The sequence below is a fragment of the Oryctolagus cuniculus genome, chromosome 5 (genome assembly GCF_051225735.1).
Source record: "Oryctolagus cuniculus isolate XC-2025 breed Fujian yellow rabbit chromosome 5, ASM5122573v1, whole genome shotgun sequence".
Taxonomy (NCBI): Eukaryota; Metazoa; Chordata; class Mammalia; order Lagomorpha; family Leporidae; genus Oryctolagus; species Oryctolagus cuniculus.
This window is the reverse complement of record NC_142871.1, coordinates 154,211,201-154,231,432: the sequence shown is the minus strand read 5'-3', so window position 1 is coordinate 154,231,432 and position 20,232 is coordinate 154,211,201. Positions and strand designations below refer to the sequence as shown.

General features: G+C 40.1%; 2 non-coding genes across 2 annotated transcripts; both read left to right on the top strand.

Moving 5' to 3' along the window:
• The first annotated feature begins 9,151 nt into the window (after positions 1 to 9,151).
• TRNAF-GAA (transfer RNA phenylalanine (anticodon GAA)) lies at positions 9,152 to 9,224 on the top strand. Its single transcript has one exon. It is a non-coding gene; the product is annotated as a tRNA-Phe (tRNA).
• Positions 9,225 to 10,230: 1,006 nt separating this feature from the next.
• TRNAA-UGC (transfer RNA alanine (anticodon UGC)) lies at positions 10,231 to 10,302 on the top strand. The gene has a single exon. It is a non-coding gene; the product is annotated as a tRNA-Ala (tRNA).
• The last annotated feature ends 9,930 nt before the right edge of the window (positions 10,303 to 20,232 follow it).

The window sequence follows — 20,232 nt, the reverse complement described above, 5'->3', positions numbered from 1 at the left end:
TGCTCCTAATTTCATGTCCCCTGGCAGAGATGTAACAGGACCTGCTTCCCTTACAGGTGCTCTCTTTACTCCTGGTCAGTCAGGCTTCCCCCTCCTGACAACAAAACTTTCCTCTAACTCCAGTGTTTGGTGTGTTTTGTGGTGGCCTTACATTGGTGTCATGACTCAGATCCTGGCTCCCCATTGACCTTGCTCTCCCCCAGGGGATCTGAGCTGCTTCAGGATCCTGGATTTGCGCCAGCCACAAAACACACCCCTGGACCTCCTCCATGCCACTGAATGCTCTGTGATCCCTATGCACACATCGGCCTTTCAAAAGACAGGGAATGGGGAATTCTCTCGGCAACTTCTACCATGGGTTATGGTTGCACTCTGCTTTATCTCAAAGTCCTGGTTCAGGCACCACAACCTCCCATGGTCTCTACACCTTCCATGGGTTCTAGGCCTTGGGCTCCAGTGGGTGCATGGGTGACAACCCACAATCTGTTCTCATACCCTCCCCGTCAGATGGTCATGATCTTGGGGACCCTCAATACCCACCAGTCCAACTCCACAGGTCACCCTGGGAACTTCTTTGACCCACGTTCTGTCCCGCCCTCCTCTCAGTTGTCTCCTACCTTGACAACCAGTCCACGTTTGACCCTGACACTATTCAGGATCTTTATCATGTCTGTGAGTGTTTGAGAAAGTGGAAAAAGTTCCCTATGTCTAAGCTTTCTTCTATCTCAGCTCTAAACCTCCAGCTCCAATTCTCTTAACTTCCAAAGCTCTCATTAAAAAGCCAAAACCCCTTTATTCAACATTCACTGTTCTGGCTTGCTCACTATACCTCTCCCTCCTGCCTGGGAATTCCAACCTTATCTCAGAACCAGCCCTTGTCCAAAGTCTACTCCCCCTGCCTTATCTATGATCCTGTCTAACACCCTCCTCCTGGAGAAGCAAAGGCAAGTTTGGGAACAGCCTTCTTCACCCCTCCCCTTCCTGTTCCAATTTTACCTTAAGAGTAGCATCCTCTAGAGCTCTCAAATCACCTAGCCCACCCTTCTGATGGCTCTTTTGTTTTGTTATGAGCAAGCCAGACAGGATAATCAGGTCTTTTGATGGGTTTGGGGCCTGTCAGGGGTTGGCTGAAAACTAACTGCATTTCTATTCTTCCCTCCTCAGAGAGTAATCTGTTGGTGAGACTGGAGCTATGCTCAAATCTTCTCAGTCCCTACAAACTCGATTTCCTTGTCCCATTAGTGAGCCTTTCCTAGACTGGTCCTTCAAACAGCCAGCTCACTGGATTGATTACCATTTCCAGACATATCTCCTTTTCCTTAACTTCCCCCTACTCTGTCAGCTATCAGATTCTCCTCCTTAGGAATCTCTCAAGGGGTGCCCATCTGCTCTGGTGGATGCTCTCTCCCATTAAACCTAACATAATGGTGAATAATCTGCACTGGACTTCTTGTCCCTGGCACATCAGCCCTTAGTCCACAGTCACCCGTGGGACCTGTCTGGAAGCTGCCTGAACTTTTGTTTCAGAGGCAGTCCCAACTAGCTGACCATTGACTAGGGCACCATTGGCCTAAGGTGTTCTTTGGGTAAAAGGAAAACTAGAAGCAAATTCAATTAAAGTCTAAAAAGATGTCCTTGGTAAATCACAATCTCATGCATGAGAATTTGGTTCAACAGTAAGTGGACATTGAGTTTAAAGGAATTTCTCCCTTTGAACCCAGGAAGATTGCTGCCTTGAAAATATAGCTTTGTAACTTATTGAACTTGTTTTGCAATCTGTTTTAGCAGGTTTCCAATGATATAGCAATGGGTAATCAGTACTCGATGAAACAACAATGGGTAATCAATACTCATTATAGCACCTAAAGTAGATTTTGCAGTCTCTGGTTTAATGTTACCAATTTATAGCTAGAGTTTTATAAAAGGAGTAGAAATCTATAATTCAGATAGAGGTATGGTATAATATCCGCATCTTCAGTCATCCAAGTGTAATTGGTAAATATAAATTGGGTAAAGCAAATGAGATAAATGTGTCTAACTGTAGACTTTGGTACTCTTAGCACCTTATATTCTGTGTAAAAAGCTATTTGCATTTGCTAACATGTTTTCATAAATTGTCCATATGAAAATAGTTCAATATTGCTTGAAAGTAACTAAGGTTGAAATTTAATGTGTTATCTTATTTAGAAAATGTCTTAATTTGGAGATTTCTAAAGGGTTATTTCAAAATGTACATCAAGTATATGGAAAGCAAAAGCTATTGTCTCACATAGAACTAGAATCTTATCCTCTGTTAAAGCAATGAGGTTTTCACAATATCTTGAAATCATCTTAAAAACTGTTTAAATGCTGCAGCATCTCCTTTTAATAGTTTTGTTTAATTGGGACTCTGTCATTTTTCTAGCCAGCTCCAGTAAGCTATTTTCTCTTCTCTCATTCTGACTGTTAAAACTGTTCCAAGTTATGGAATATGAAAATTTAAGGTTTTATTTTAGATGTTTGGAACAACCAAAGAGAGACAATTTTGTGTTCTGTTAAAATAATTTATTGTGTTCTCTATTGTTTAGAAACAACTGAGTTTTAAAGGAGTTATAATTTGTTTGAATATATACTCATTCTAAAGCATTTGAGTAATCACTTTGTAACAATGCTCAAATCTGGTCTATATTATGTGATGATGTTAAGGGATCTTGTTTATATCAGATATTTTAAGCCTTCTATGCATCCTTGACAGGCATTCAAAAAATGAAAGTTCCAAAGAATTTGGACTTTGATATTTCCAGCTAGGCCCCTGGAAATGTCAAACGATATGTCTCTCATCTTGCAGAGACACCAACGAAGCAGGCTATTCAGATTATATTAAAGGTACTATCAAGATGTGAAGTGGTGCTAAATTTAAAGTTATGATAATGTGAAATGCTACTATACAAATGCCCAAAAGTTAGAAAGTCTAATGATCTTGTGTTACCAGACATGATGGTTATCTTAATGAGAAAGACCCATAGACCTAAAAGGGCTATAAAGTCCTACAGGTGCTTTCAAAAATATTGTGAGCAAGTGCCTCTTGTTGGTGAATAAGTTTATAATTTTAAGACATGGCTATTTAAAGTCTTCTGTCATCCATAGTTTGTGTTCTCCTCCAAATATTATAAATCAGACTTGCTGCTCATAAAACTAAAACACTGTTGCTTCTGTGTTTAACTGTGTCCTCCTATAGGTTCCGATGGACTTTTTCTAGTGACTTCTATCGTATTAAGTACCTTGGAATGGCTCTGTAAGCAGGTGAAACTGATAATGCACTACAGGTTCCAACTGAGAGAAAGTATGGTTAATCGAGGTTATTAAGAGCAGAATATAATTCAAATCAATTGGTAATTTTTAAAAAGTTAGGGATTTTAAGAAGCTATTGTTGAAACTGCTTTATTGTTCTATCTTGTATGTTATATGTGTATATATATATTGGATGTCTTCATGGGAACATTTATTAAGAACTGTTTTAATTGCTTACAGATAAAAGATTGCTCATAAATTTAAACTGCTAAGCTAATTGAAGACACATTTTGGTTTGTGTCCTGAATCTGTATCAAATATTTTGAATTTGTTGGTAAAAAGAACCTAAAACTGCTTAAGTCATTGACATGTTTGTGCTTGAGTTTGCTGGTCAAACAAGTTACACCATGTTAGATATTTAAGAGATGTTTCCAAATACATGTATTCTTGTCTTAAAATGTATAGATTCTGATAAATGTTTTCATAAAGCATTGATTTACATTAAACATTCTGGTAAATGTTGTCATATGTTGTTATTTAGTGGTTGAAACTGCTTGCTAAGTTTCATTTGATAGTTATTATCAGTAAACTATCTGGAAATCCTGACTTTTTGCCTCATTTCTCTATTCTCTTCAAGATGGGAAACTGACTCTATATTGAAGTACTCTCCAGGGATGTACAGTTTAATCCTATAAAAGGGATGGCTAACATTTTTCTGTAATAATAGCATAGGTTAAATGAGTGCTTAAATTATGATTTCATGGCTAGATTTACTTCGCCATGGGCACAGTAAATGGGCATAACCTCCCTTTCAGAACAAAGGGAGGGAAAGTTTTAAAGTGAGGACATAGCTTTCCTCATGGGCATTGTCTACCTCACAGAAAAACCACTATCAGAACATGCCTGTGACTGTAGACTTCTAGTTTAGGCCACCAAAGATTAGAGATGGGACTTGAGCACTCCCTTGACTTGCATCCTCTGGTCTGCTTTAACAAAAACCAGAGGAAAAGAAGGCTGGGCATCAGAAGCTATGTAAAGATGGGTGGCAGGCCCATAATGGCTGCTTTGCACAGTGATCTCCCATCAAGGAGACCCAACAGGCCAGTCCACTGCAGTGGCTTCCAATGTGGTAAGCCTGGGCTTCAGCAGAAGTCAGCTTATGAAGAGTCCTGGCAGCTCTGCCAGCCAAGAGTTGGATCACTGGAAATGGACCTGCCCTGGAGTCGAAGGACACCCAGGTCAGAGCCACAGATCTTACTGGCTCCAAGCTGAAAAGCCCTTCACTCAGCCCAGCTTCCAAAGTAACCACCGCTGCTGAGGGGACGGCCAAGTAGGATCAATAACATTGCAGGCAGAACTGTAAATTTCCTGTTAGAGATGCCACCTGCCTTTACCTGGCCAGCTCTCCTCCCAGGCCAGCTAGGTAACTGAAGTCAACAGGGTGCCTTCCACAGGAGGTTCACACCTCCCTTATTATGTACCCCATATAAGGAGATAGATAGGTCGGGGCCTCATAACTGGCAAGGCCCTAAAGCCCACCTGATTATTATCAAGCCCCTTCTGTCAGTTTCTATTTGCCTCTCAATCAGGAAACTTATTCATGGTTTATAGAGCACCTTTCTTAGGTCCTCCAATAATGACTTTGTTCTAGACCCTGTCTAGCCCACTTAGGGCCTCATTCCTTTGTAATCATACCCTCTGCTCTTACATCAATGGCTCTACTCCCGACCTGGTGTATTGATGGTCCTCTCCCCAACTAACATAGTATGATTGTCCAGAATTTTTCTACAGACAAGCCCCTCTACCCACAAGAGATGAGTGGCCTTTCTCCCAATCTTGGTTGGGATCAGCTTTGCAGCCTGCCTCTCCCCAGTAGTGATCTCAGGAATGGCTTTGGGCCACAACGTCATCTCAATGCCATTACAACTCCAAACAGTTACAAGAGGAGATCACCAGGTCCACTGAGACCTTAGCTGATACCATCTGAGGTCTCCAACAGGTGTGGTACTGAGGAACAGACTGACCTTAACAGGGTTGTTATTATGTTAACCAGTCAGGCCATATAAAACCACAGCCATCTAACAGTCTTCACTGGGGTCCAGGGACACCCCCCGCCCCCAATTTCCTCTCCTCTGTGAAATCCTCTTATTACTTGGTTAATGCTATTACTAGGACCATTGGCTGCTATTTTAATCCTGGCTGCTGTACTGCTTTGTCTGTTTAAGTGTTTACAGAAGGTGATGATAGAACGAACCACAGCCTTCACCAACCTGGCAATCAATCAACCAAATACTGCTATAGGGATCTACTCGGCTCCCCAACCAGGAGATCACAGCTTGAGGCATCGCCCCATGCCAGCGGAGAGTAACTCGTCACCCTTGTTAGCAGGAAGTAGCTCTAAAGACAGATCATCGTCCCTCCACCCTTCCTGGACTTTTGGGGCTGATCTAATCCCATACAACACTTGCTTTATAAGATACAAAAGGGGGAATGTTAATAAAATGGCACAGTCTTATCTGTGGTGTGATCTATGCCTCAGACACCATCCTTGGCTCTAGCCCCCACTGCCATTGCTGGACGCCAGGTGACCGAATGACCCAACCCCAGGTGTCAGCTCCACCACCGCCCTAATGGAATTGGCCGCTCCTATCTCCTTGCCCTCCCGCAAAGGTTTAACAGGATCTGCTTCCCAAACCGAACCTGCGCTCCCTTACTCGCTTGCCCTCACCACCCAGCCCCTCCAGCTTCCCCACCTATCAATAAGCCTTTCATCTAACTCCAGTGTTGGCTGCATTTTGTGGTGGCCTTACGCTAGGTGCTCACAAGCCACCCGAAGTCCATTATCAGGTCATCCCCCTTGTGAGAGATTCACTCCTCCCTGTTGGTGCAGACAATGCCCCTGGCCCCGCGGCTCTGTTTGTGCGCAGCCACAGTTCTGCGCTTCCCCGCTGTTGGAACCGTGAGCAGCCCGCGAGGAGTTCAGGAGCTCGGTGCAACCGCGCCAGGACGCTTCTTCCGGAGAAAAGCTGCGTTTCAACAGGCTTCTTTCTAACAGAAATACATGGCGCAAAGCGGGGCTCTCATCTTTTGCCTGTCAAGCAAAACCTAAAGAAACCAGACGCTCCCGCCGTTTCCGAGGCAGCAGGCACCCCACTCCTGCTCCCCAGAGAATCGGGCAATCCTTGCGGCTCCCTCTGCAGCTACCACTGTCAGAATTAAAGCGCAACCCGACGCGGTCCCTGCACAGCGCTCTGGCCAGCCACCGAGGGCTGCGGGGCGCTCTCAAACTCCCAGGCCCGCGCCCCACGAGCCAGGTTCTCTTCTGGGACAGGCTTACCCTTCTTCCTCGACCCCATTTGCCTCCTCTACCTCACCCCACGCGTCTCCGCCCTTCCCGGCCTGGCTGACGCTCAGTGCCCCCTCCGCCTTGCCCCGGCTCCACTCCCGAGGAGTCCAGCGCGCACCCCGACCCGCCTACGCCACTTGAAGATCTGTATTTCCACCTCGCTTGCCAAGTTTTTTCTTTCCCAGAGGCTGAGGCGGGACGGGGTTGGAGAGACCCGCGGCTGAGGCGAACCGAGAGCGGGCGAGTCGTCTTCCCAGTTTCCGGGAAGGTTCCGACCGTCGGAGAGGAAGAAATAAATCTTTAGGATGTTGGGTAAAAGCAAGAAGCCTCGATTCTTAGGGAGCAGGAGACGGTTTCAGAACTGTCCAGAAAATTTATTACAATTCGCTCCCAGGTGGTCCCAAGGCAGCAGGAAGTTTCTGAAACTCAGAAAACCCAACATTGATTCTATATGATTTAGCAGGAGGAGCTCCTGCTAAATTGATGTAAGAATGTCTAATATCTCCAGATGGGCAAAAAAGAGAAAAAACCAAACCGTTTCTTAGGTACAAGCTGCAGGTTACAAAACACATTAGTGACAGGCTAATTGGCTTAAAAGGCTTATACTATGTACACGTGTTGAAAAATTGCGGTGTACCCTATGCAAATATACAAGTAGTAAATGTTTACCAAAGGTGTTAATTTTTAAAAAAAATCATCTTCAAACAAAAAGACTGGACCCGAATCCCAGTCTTCCCAGAATTCCAAAATGCTGGCTGGAGTGAACCAGTGGATGGAAAACTGCTCTCCCTCCTTCTGCCTCGGCCCCTAAATCAATCAATCAGTCTTGCTTTTCTTATCCAGAGAGGACAGTTGGCTACAGTTTTCCTACACTCACTGTATCAGTGAGTTCTTACAACTTCGGTGTTTTTCTTTAAGTCCTGGGGCCGAGTCCAGATTAGGGAGAAATTCTGAAGTTGGTAAACCGGCATTTCTGGTACCATGCTTAGCCCTTTCAGCAATGCCTAAAAACATTCAGAACTCAGCACCGGGTACTTCTCTCCTGTCTGACTTCCAAGACAGTATCACCTGTGCCAGACCAACATTCGCCAAAATGGGTTCCCCAAAAGACCAGCTGTGAGAGATGGCACATTATAAATAATTTTATGCTTTGGTAAATTGAGGGAAACCCTGCATTTTACACACCAACTCACCAGATGGGCGTCCTCACAACCTACCGACCTCCTACAAGGCTCCCTAGATCAGTATTATCACACTGCCAACACCTGAGTTTTGGAGGCGACACATTCAAACTACAGCAAGTATATACTCATTCAAGTATAGATTTTTTAAAATTTCAACATTTAAAAAATTAGATACATTTGTGTTGTTGCTAGTAGCTGTAGTGCTTTTCCATTGCTTGAGTATTCCACTGGAAAAATACTATACATCATGATTTATTAATTCATCTATTATTTTTCACTTTATGTTTCTGTGTGGGAACAAACTGTTGAAATCCTTACTTAAGGTATAATAAGCTGATCTTCTGTATACTAAGATAATCGAAAATGAATCTTGATGTGAATGGAAGGGGAGAGGGAGTGGGAAAGGGGAGGGTGGTGGGTGGGAGGGACGGTATGGGGGGGAAAGCCATTGTAACCCATGAGACGTACTTTGGAAATTTATATTCATTAAATAAAAGATAAAAAAAAATAAAAAAAAAATAAAATAAATGTCATTGGAGTACGCCTAGTTTTTTTTTTTTGTTTGTTTTTTTTTTGTTTTTTTTTGTTTTTTTTTTTGCTGAAATGTACTATACTGCTACAAACATTCCTGTTCATGTCTTTCAAGGCAAACACTCATGCAGTTCTCTTGGTATAGTGTAGTTGTGCAGTTTTGAGGTCATACGTTACATGCATATTTAGTAATTTGTTAATATTTCCAAGTAGTTTCTCAGTGTAGGTATCAGCAATATCTGAGAGTCCCAGTTGCTCCGCAGACTTGTAACAATTGATATCATCAGGTCTTTTGTGTTAAGGGACATCGGTGAAAAGTAGTATTACTGTATTTTTTTAGTATTACTAATATTTAATATTACTGATACTTAGTATTACTGTATTTTTTATTTTGCATTTCCCTGATAGCTAATGATGTTGAGCACTTTTTATATTGCTTGATTGCTATTTTGGGTATCCTCTTTTGTCAATTGCATGCTCATTTGCTCTTTCTTGCTTTTAGTCTTTTTTGAAGGATTTTTTAAGTTCTTTACATATTTCAGGTAAGTGTTTGGGTCATGGAACAGCAAGAGGTGGAAAAGCACCTTCCTATTTTTATTTATTCTTTCCCCTTTCCTCTACCAACCCATCATTGTCTTCAAAACTGGATCCTGTTTTTAGATCTTGATTGTAGTTGAGTCCATATTATTTTGGGGTGGAAGATGAGGAGAGGTGGGTGACACTGAGCACCATAAAGTTAGCTGTTGAAGAATGAGAACACGGTATATAAAATGCAAATTTTGATATTTGGGAGAATGGCTAGAGGGTGTGACTTCAGGTTGCCGAAATAGCTCAGTTGGGAGAGCGTTAGACTGAAGATCTAAAGGTCCCTGGTTCGATCCCGGGTTTCGGCAGCTGTGCTAACATACAGTCAATGTACTTTGCATCACCGAAGTGCAAATATCACTCACTGGGTTTTGCAAATCCAATCAATAACTACCAGTTTTGCTGTGTGTGTTTTTTTTGGCAAATCCAATCAAGGTGATGTTTACAAATATATTATATGAACAATATTGCACTCTCTCTTTGGTTGTATAGTTTCCAAAAATAAGTTAACTGACACAGAGCATTTTTTAAAGTTTTAAAACCCAAGAATTCCCATAGATAAGCAAAATAGTCCATTTTTCCATCATTGAGATTTTCTCTCATTCCCAAAAGAATTATTAAATCTTTCCATGTCTGCGCTTCCTTCTGGCTGCCAGTGTGATTTTTTTTCTCTTTATTCTGTAAATCTTCTGTTTGTCATTGCTCTCCCTCTCATAATTCAAACCTTTCCTCCTTCCTTGAATCTATTGTTTCACTGAGACTTTATCAATTTCCCTTCAGGACCCTTGGCAGGGCCTCCTAAATTAGATGGCCTAATCCGGGTGCCTAGATCCGGAGCAAAAAGATCCTTAAGATGAAATTCTCAAAGTTCGCTCTCGAATTTTCGTCACAAATGCACTCGTTAATATTCCAATTGAGTGAGCAACAAATACGAAGTGTTTTAGGCAGGGAAAACGGGATTTCAATAGCCTTATGTCTCAGGATAGGACATATATGGAAGAAATCATAAGAATTGAAAATAGGGAGTTGATTCTTTGCCAGGCACAGTAGAAGGAGACCTTACCAACGTGGTATATTAAAGCCACAATGGAAACTTCTTGTGAGTATTACCTAACACGTGTTTCCCATCTTTTACCTTCCATTTTGGGTTTCACACTACAATCTGTATCCTCTGCTGGTCCCTTCTGCCCAAGCCAGTCGCCGATGTTGTTGAGTAGTAACATTAACCACTAGCCCCAGTTATCGGAGATGGAAAGCCACAGAAAACAAAAGTTACTCTAGAGAAGTATTAACCATCAACCTATTTTTATCAGTGGGGGTGTAGCTCAGTGGTAGAGCGCATGCTTTGCATGTATGAGGCCCCGGGTTCAATCCCCGGCACCTCCATGTTATGTGTTGAGTCTATCCTGACTCAGCTTAACTGCTTTTTCAAGAAAACAGTTTTAGCCTCCTAACCCTTTTTTTCCTCTTTTTTTTTTTTTTTTAAATTTCCGTTTATGCACACATAGGAAGCAAAACCTCAACCTGTAGTTTGCCTTGAATTTTTCTCCTGCATCTCTATGCTGTGACTTTCCACATCAGCTAAGACGATTGGGAGAGCAGAAAGAAGACAGAGAACTCAACAAAGGGATTCCAACTCACTTTGGCTCCCATTTTGTACTATCACTAAAGAGACAGAAAGACGAGAAGAAGGGGGAAAAAAGGGCCCTGTGAACATTTTATTATAGTTATTTTTGTTTTCTGGGCCAAATAAACAGAGCAGAAGTACAAGTATTTGTTGACTGATTTCTCGACCAGTCTCTAGGCAGAAAGCGCAGGGGAAAACTCCATCCAGCAATGAACAAGGACTGCTGTGGCTCCTGAGTCTTTTTAGATAAGTGAGTGGCAGGTCGCTGGTCACTGGGATGCAGACTATGGGGAAATTAGAGACCTTCCAATATGACAACAGGAGAAATAAACAGGGAATAACACATTTCCAACTGATATTCCACAAGACTCCTTTCTCTACATTCCTTCTGTCACCCTATTTTCCTTGTTTCAAATTAAAAAAAAAAAAAATGTGTCCTGTGAATCTCCATTAGCAGCAAACAGAGGTCCACAGCCGAAGCAGCAACAGTCAGAATGGAAAACAGAAGAAGGCAAGTGGATCCCAAGGTGTGTTGAGCACTTCCATTGGTAACCAAACAAATATTCCCTCTGTTCTTTCTTCATCAGTCCAATCACATCTGGTTTGTATGAGTAAGGAATTCCTAGGAATTTCTGATCCACAGATGAAAACTTTTAAGAATTTCCAATGCTTTATGGTTCCAAAACGGCTTCTACCTGTGTACACATTTCCTGTTGAATCTATGTATCATAAAGAGCAAACAGAAGGCAATGTTTGCTCCAAATTCATCAGTCTAACTGCCATTCTTTGTCAGGCTGGGATGTCCTGGATTTTCTTCTGCAGTTAAAATATCCTTTGCAGGTATTTGGGAGGAATACTGGTGAAGTCAGCTTGGCTGCATATCGTGGGCCCAATTATTTATTTGTTTTAGGATGGAGTTTTTTGAATGAGATAATGCAGATATTCCACGTAATCTCTCTTTCTATTAGCCACTCTTTCTCTTCAGACACATTAAACAAACAGCGGGATATTAACCGCAGTGGACATTGAACAAAGATTTCTGTTAGGGGCATTTAGGGTTTCTCAAGTGGAATGTCAGATTCCAGGACCAATTCCAAATCTATTGCATCAAGAACTCAGAGTGGAGTCCGGTGATGCTGCTGCTAAAGTTTGAGAAACTGTGAAAGTCGGAGGAGACACTCAGAGTCAGGTGTACGCTGAGGAGCCAGTCATCCCCACCCCGCCCCCCCGCCGGGGTCTCCAGATCCTGTTCAATCCAGGACTCAAGCCACCGAGGAAGCTGAACAGGGCCTGGTTTTGCCTACTTCAGGAATAGAGAGTGGGTTTCTCCTCTCTTTGAGAGCCTCAGTATTTTTGATGACTTTGGAGGTCACGGGAAAAAGTCCGTGAGTTTTCTGTGAAGGAAGTCAGCGTAGGCACTGGGAGACGCCCTCCCTGGAAGAAATCTTCCATCTTACCCGCCTTCTGCTGCCTTCGCATTGCTGTCTTCTCCGCACGCCCAAGCCACTGCCGTCTTTCTACTCTTCTAAGGGCCTCCTAATTGTACGATAACTGGTTCTTCCCACTCCTTATGCTTCAAGAAGCGGGACATGGGCAACATTGGGACCCTCTGCCAAAGTACACATGGGAGTCTAGAAAGAAACCTGCGAAGAAAAGACGAAGCCGTTAGACTCATCCAGGGGTTCACACTCCTAACCTTCGTAGTCTAAATCCTGCGTCCCTACCGACCCAACTACTTAGAAACAAGCCAGTAGCACTTCTGAAAACTTCCGAATTCAAAATACTCTGCTGCTCCCTTGCCTTGATTGTCTTGTACGCTTTGTATGTTAAGTCCAACAACCTAAAAAGACACTCCTATCCGCCCCTGAAGTGCTAAAGAGGCAAGCACATCGCAAGTCCAGCGATCTCACCGGCATCCCCCGACGCTAAAATCGCCACCACACTCGTGCTCCCGACGGCCCCGAGGAGCTTTGAAAGCTGCGACCGCCTCGGCACACCGAGGGCTGGAGGCGGGTGGGCTTGTGGCTGAAGAGCGCCTTTAGCTCGACTTCTTCCACGCGCCATGGGCGCCCCTGCGTGTCGCCCACACAGAGGAGGCGCTGCGGGGCCAGGCACCAGCCGCTCCCGGCTCCTCGCCCGCCCACACCGTCTGCGGACCCCGGGCTCGCTCGCTCGCTCTCTCTCTCCTTTCCTCCCCCCACCCCCCCGCGTCATCCTCCGTCTTCACGGCTTCCCTCTTTTTCCTCCCTCCCTTCCTCTCATTTTCTTTCCTCCTTCCTTTGTTCCTGCCCTCTTTCCTTCCATTTTCAGTCACATAAAAACAAGACCAGCGGAGCCGCCAGGTGTTTCCGCATCAGTTCTAAAAACTGCCTACCTCTAGAGCTCAAGGATTTTCCACCATGCTTTTTTTTATTTTTTTTTTTTTTTTTAGCTTTATAGTTTTAAACTTATATCCAAGATCCATTTTGAGTTAAATTTCATGTAAGGTATGATTTATGGATTGATTTATGGCTGTAGATGTCCAATTGCAAGAAATGTCTATTTTTCCTCCTTGGAGTTACTTCAGGACTTTGTCAAATCCAATTGGAAATATTTATGTTTATTTCTCTATTCTGCTGTATTAACCTATGGATCTCTCTGTCTACCAGTGTGTCACTCTTACTTAATAGTCTTGAAATCAGGTAGGCTGATTTCTCCTCTGTAGGCTTAATGATTATTTTAGCTTGGCTTTCTGTATAAACTTCGGAATAATATTGTCTGTAGCAACAAAAAGTCTTGCCATGATGCTGGTAAGAATTTTGTTAAACCTGTATGCTGCATTCATTTGGGGAGAATGAGCGTCCTGCAAGCACTTCTCTCCATTTGTTTGTTTTCTTTTACTTCTTCCATTGTGTTTGTTAGAGTCACATCTGAGTTATTTTCATCACAGGTTGTATGACATTGTATCTAGTTTCACTGCCCACATGTTCATCGGGAGTACACAAAAACATAGTTTATTTTTGTACATTTTCCTGTTATCCTGTGACATTGCTGAACTGAATTTTTAGTTGTTGGGGGTTCCTCTCCTCTTTAACTTCTTTGGGTTTTCTATGTAGATGATAATGTCATTGGCCCATGTGGCAGCTTTGTTTTTCCCTTTTTTTCATATATCTTTTCTCGTTTCATTGCAATGGCTACTAAACCATCCTGCACTTTGCTAATGATTGCGATGTGAGTGGAAAACTTGGTGATGTTCCCTGTCTTGGGGGGAAGCACTCTTTCGCCATATAGTATAGTGTTAGCTGTTTCTCTCTATTCGTATTTTTTGAGAGTTTTTGCTTTTTATCATAAAGAGTGTTGAATTTTAATAAATGATCTTTCTGTTTCAATGGCTATGACCATGTGATTTTATTCTTTAGATTGTTAATATAATGAGTTATAATGATTAACCCTAAAATATTTACCCAGTCTTGCATTCTTGAAATAAACTCCACTTGGTCATGGTGTATAATTCTTTTTACATATTATTAATCTTTTGTTAATAATTTGTTAAGTACTTTTGTACCTATATTCCTTTTTGTACTATCTTTGTCTAATTTTGGTTTCAGGATACTACTAACTGCATACATGAATTGAGAACCACTCCCTCTTGGAACAGATTGAATATAGTTGGTGTTAATTTTTAAAACATCTTTGAAGGACACATTTCTCTCTCTCTCCCCTTGAGTTTTAAAAAGGTTAATTACCTTTATAGTTACAGGGTTATGAAAAATATTTGTCATATTGGGTGACTTGTGGTAGTTTGTGTTTTTCAAGGAATTAGTTCCTCTTATCTAAGTTGTCAAAATTGTGTTGTAGAGTTGTTCATTATATTCTCTTACTATCCTTTTGATTCCTGCTGAGTCTTTAAGTGATATCCTGTTTTTATTCTTGATGTTGGAAATTTGTATTTCTTTTTTCTTTGTCATTATTGCTGAGGGTTTTATTTGGTTGACCTTTTTAGAGAACTTTTGTTATTTTATTCTGTTTTTTATTTGTGTTCAATTTCACCAATTGTTTTCTCATATTTTTATTATTTCCTTCTTTCTATCTTCTCTGGGTTTATTTTGCTCTTTTTAAAGTTTCTTCTAATGAGCGCTTAGATAGTTGAGTTGAAAAAGGTATTTTCTAATGTATGCAGTTAGTGCTGTAAGTTTCCCTCTCAGTGCTGTATGAATGTGTCTGAGAAATTTTGATGTAGTCTATTTATTTTCATTTTTATTCAGGTCAATTGATATTTTTCTATCCAGTAAGGCTTTCTTTTTGTCCCATAGACTATTCAGAACTGTGTTGTTTAGTTTCCAGGTGTTTGGGTATTTTTCTGTTATTTTTTCTGTAATTGATTTTTTAGTTTGATTCAACCATAGTTAGAGCTACTGCTACAGGAGTCAATCATTCTAAATTTGTTGATGTTTGTCTTACAGTCCAGGATATGTTCTACATTGGTGAATGTTCTTGTGGACTTGAAATGAATGTGTATTCTACTCCTGTTGGGTGCACTGATCTGAAGATGTCAATTGGATTCTGTTCATTGATGAAGTTTTTAAGCTGTTCTGTGTCCTTGCTGATTTTCTGTTTAGTTTGTCTACCAACTATTGTGAGGGAGGTATTGAAGTCTCCAATTTTAACTGTCTCTTCTTTCAGTCCTATCATTTTTCTTCACATATTTCACAGTTCTGTTGTTTGGTGCATATACATTTAGAATTACTTTATCTTCTAGGCAAATTTCCTGTTAATTTTCATTGTTCTGAAGTTTAGTTTATGTGAAATTAACAGTCACTTCTGCTTTTCTTGAATTGATGTTTGTATGATATATATTTTTATTCACTTAATTTAACCTACCTATATAATTATATTTGAAGTCAATAAACAGCATGTGGTTGTTTTTTTTTTTGTTTGTTTGTTTGTTTTTTTTTTTTCAGGCAGAGTGGACAGTGAGAGAGAGAGAGAGACAGAGAGAAAGGTCTTCCTTTGCCGTTGGTTCACCCTCCAATGGCCGCCTCAGCCAGCGCGCTGCGGCTGGCGCACCGCGCTGATCCGATGGCAGGAGCCAGGTGCTTCTCCTGGTCTCCCATGGGGTGCAGGGCCCAAGCACTTGGGCCATCCTCCACTGCACTCCCTGGCCACAGCAGAGAGCTGGCCTGGAAGAGGGGCAACCGGGACAGAATCTGGCGCCCCGATCGGGAGTAGAACCCGGTGTGTCGGCGCCACAAGGTGGAGGATTAGCCTAGTGAGCCACGGCGCCGGCCTTGTTTTCTAATCCACTCTGTCAATCTGTGCCTTTTAATTAATATATTTAAATCATTCATGTTTACTGTAATTATTGATATGTTTGGGCTTAAGTCTGGAGTTTTATTTTTTGTTTTATACTTGTTCTTCCTTATTGCCATTTTCTTTTTCTTACCTTGTAATGGATTAGTTGTACATTTTCTAGAGTTCCATTGTCTACATCCAAAAGATCACTCACCATGATCATGGGACATTTATCCCTGGATGCAAGTATGGTGCAAAATATGTAAGTCAATAAACATAATACATCTCATCAACAGAATGAAGGATAAAAATCACATGATCATTTCAATAGATGTAGAAAAACTCAAAATAAAATAATTGTATTTCAACATAATAAGGGCTGAGACTAGTCCACAGTCAACAAACACCATACTAAATGGGGAAAAGCTGAAAGTGTTTCTTATAAGATCCAGAACAAGTAACGAATGTCCACTTTTACCACTGTAATTCAACACAGCACTGGAAGTTTTAACCAGAGATTTTAGGTGAGACAAAGAAATGAAAGGCATACAAAGCAGAATAGAGCAAGTCAAATTATTCCTGTTTGTAATATGTGATTCTGTATAAAGAAAAACTTAAAAATTTCACCAAAAGACTATTTGAACTAATAAACCAATTCAGTAAAGTTGTGGACTACAAAACCACATAAAAAATCACTAGTGTTTTTACATCCCAATAACAAATTTACTGAGAAAGAAATCATAAAGCTATTCTTCCTAATAGCAACAAAACATAAAAATAAACTACCTAGGAATAAATTTAACCAAGGAAGTAAAAGACCTCTACAATGAAAACTACAAAACACTGATTAAATAAATTGAAGACACAAAAATGGAACGATTTCTCATGTTAATGGATTAGAAGAATTAACATTGTTGAAATGTTCATACTACCCAAAACAATTTATAGATTCAATGCAATCCCATCAAAAAACCAATGTCATTCTTCACAGAACTAGAAAAAATCCTAAAGTTTGTGTGGAAAAGCAAAACATTCTAAATAGTCAAAGAAATCTTGAACAAAAAGAACAAAGTTGTAAGCATAAGATACCTGAATCTGAGACATACTATAGAGCTATAGTAGTTAAAACAGTATGGTACTGATGTAAAGGCAGACTCATAGACTAATTAAACAGAGTGGAGATCCCAGAAAGAAACACATCCATCTATAATCAGCTTATTTGCTGACAAAGACACCAAAATATATAATGAGGAAAGGACAAACTCTTCAATAAATGGTGTTGGGAAACTGGATATCTACATGCAGAAGAGTGAAACTTGACCCTTACCCCAACTTTTCACTCTGGAAGTATCAACACAAAATGGATCAAGGATCTGAATGTAAGACCCAGAACTACAAAAATGCTAGAAGAAAACAGGGAAAACACTTTAAGACATCAGTCTAGGCAATCCTTTTTTGGATAAGATCTCAAAAAGCGTAAGCAACAAAAACAAAAATAGATAAATGGGATTATATCAAGCCAAGCAGTTTCTGCATAGCAAAGGAAACAATCAACAGACTAAAGAGACAACCTAAAGAATGGGTGAAAATATCTGCAATCTATTTATATGACAAAGGATTGATATCCAGAATGTATAAAAAACATTAAAAAAAAACCCTCAATAACAAAATACTCCAAATAATCCTGTTTGAAAATGGTCAGATGATCTTAATAGACATTTCTCAAAAGAAAAAATACAACTGGCCCAGTAAATATATGAAAAAAGTGCTTAATATCACTAACTTGGTGAAATGCAAATCAAATCACAGGGAAATATCATCTCACCCCAGTTTGAATAGCTATTATTAAAAGAATAAAAATAAAAAATACAAGCAAGGACATGGAGAAAAGGAAACTTATAAATTGTTGATTCTACATATAGAAAAACAATTCAGTATGGGTGGGAATGTAAACTAATACAGTTATTATAAAGAAAAGTACAGAGTTTCCTCAAAAACCCATAAATCAATCTACTATATGATCCAGCTATCCCTGTATATTCCAAAGGAAATGGAATCAGCATATTAAAAAGACACCTGCACTTTATGTTTATGCTGGCACAATTCAGACTAGCAAAGAAGTGGAATCAGCCTGGGTGCCCATCAGTGGATGAATGGGTAAAGAAAATGTGAGATACACACACACACACAATGAAATATTAGTCAGTCATAAAGAATAATAAAACCCTGTTACTTGTAGCAAACTGTAGCAAATTATGTTAAGTGAAATAAGCCAGTCAAACCTTGTTATTTGTAGCAAACTGTAGCAAATTATGTTAAGTGAAATAAGCCAGTCAAACCCGGTTACTTGTAGCAAACTGTAGCAAATTATGTTAAGTAAAATACACCAGTCACTGCATGTTCTTTTTTTTTTCACTGCATGTTATTTTATCACATGTAGAATACTGCATGTTCTTGATCACACATAGAAACTAAAAAAAAAAGTTGATCTGTAGTGATTACTAAACATAGGAAATGGTGGAGGAGGGGTAATAAAGGGAAGTTGGATAATGGGTAGCAGAACACAGGTAGAAGGATTGTGTTCCAGTGTTCCACAGCATGGCTGAGTGACAATAGTTCTCATCAACCTATTACATATTTCATAAAGAACCAGGACACAGGAGCTCAAAGGCTCCAACAGAAAAAAATGATACAAGGTGGAGATGCTGATGATCATGGTTGATCCATAGATGCTGTATTAATGTTTGAAATATCACAGTATACCTCAAATATACATATAATTATTACATGTTAATAAAAATGCATAAAACTCTTATGAAATGTAAAAATGTTTAAAATAATTTCAGTCATTTATCTATTGTATTTTTGAATAATCTCTGTATACTCATGGGTTCTTTAACGTTCATCTAGGTATCACATTATATATTTAACTTATTACAGTGTATTAGTGTCACTATTTTGCCAGTTTAAATGAAGACTATCACCCTCCCTTTTTGTTATTTTTTCATTTGTATATAATTTTCTTGGCTAATTTCTCTACAATATATTGAGAATCACAAAAGTGTTATACTTTTTACTAAATTATGTCAAACTAATTTAGAAAGCTCAAGTGCAGAAGAAAAGTTTATTATATTTAACTGTATTTTTTCTTATAATATTCTGTATTTTTCCCTTATGTTCAAGATTTCTTCTTTTAGTATTCTCTTTCTATCTTGAGAACTTAAGCTATTCTTGTCAGGTAGTTCTGCTGGCATCATATTCTCTTTGTTTTCTTTCCTCTTAGTATGTCTTGATTTCTCTTTCAGTCTTGAATGTTATTTTCTGTGGATAACGTATTCTGGATGAACAATTCTTAATCTTTCAGCAGTTGAAAAATATTGTTCCACTTTCTAATCTCTACCATTGCTGATGAGATAGCCACTGTTGTCAAAATTGTTTTTCAATATACTAAATGTGTTATGTCTCTTTTGCTGCTGTTAAGAGTTTTTTTCTTTGTTTTTAAAATATTTATTTATTTGAAAGAGTTACAGAGAGAGAAGGAAAGACAGAGAGAAAGAGATCTTCCATCCACTAGTTCACTTCCCAGATGATCACAATGGCTGAGGCTGGGCCAGCAGACTGAAGCCAGGAGCCAGGAACTTCATTCAAGTCTCCCACGTGGGTGGCAGGGACTTAAACACTTGGGCCATCTTCTGTTGCTTTCGCCAGGCCATTAGCAGGAAGCAGGATCAGAAGTGGAGTAGCCGGAACTCGAACCGGTGATCAGATAGGATGCCAATGTAGCAAGTGGCGGCTTAACCCGATACACCAGATGCCAGCCCCTTTCTCTGTTTTTAGACTTCAAAAATGTTGATAGAACACTTTCAGTCATCTGTTGAGGGAGACTTCCCTCTTAAAACCATGTAAAACGGAAACTCTCTGAGTCAGCATTCTCTACAGAGTTCCATCCTTGCATATAATGATGTGGGGGAAAAAAACAATAGATTAGGCTACCCTCTGATGGACAAATTAGTCAAATAAATCATTCCATGTCTGCAAAGTATAAAGTGAACAAAGTCCTACTCAAAATGTAAACAGATCTTTCAGCCTCTCTTTGTACTTGCTCAATGAACTTGTAGCCTGGGATCTCAAGTTAAAAGCCCAATATAAATTAAAAGCCCAATAAAAGCCCTTAGTGATATACAGGCTTCTACTTTCTTTCCTTTTCCTCTGACCATCTACTTTAAATTTCTACATTTGGCCAATTCCTTTAATATGTTGTGTTACAATATGCTAATCACATCTTGAGTTCTCATTGTGAAGAGGTATCTGTTTAAGAGAGATGTTGTAATTGCTGGGAACATATGTTTTCCTTCTCTCTTGTTTGTCTTCCTTCTCTGGGTTTTCAGACCTGGAGATGACTCATCTCCTAGACAAAT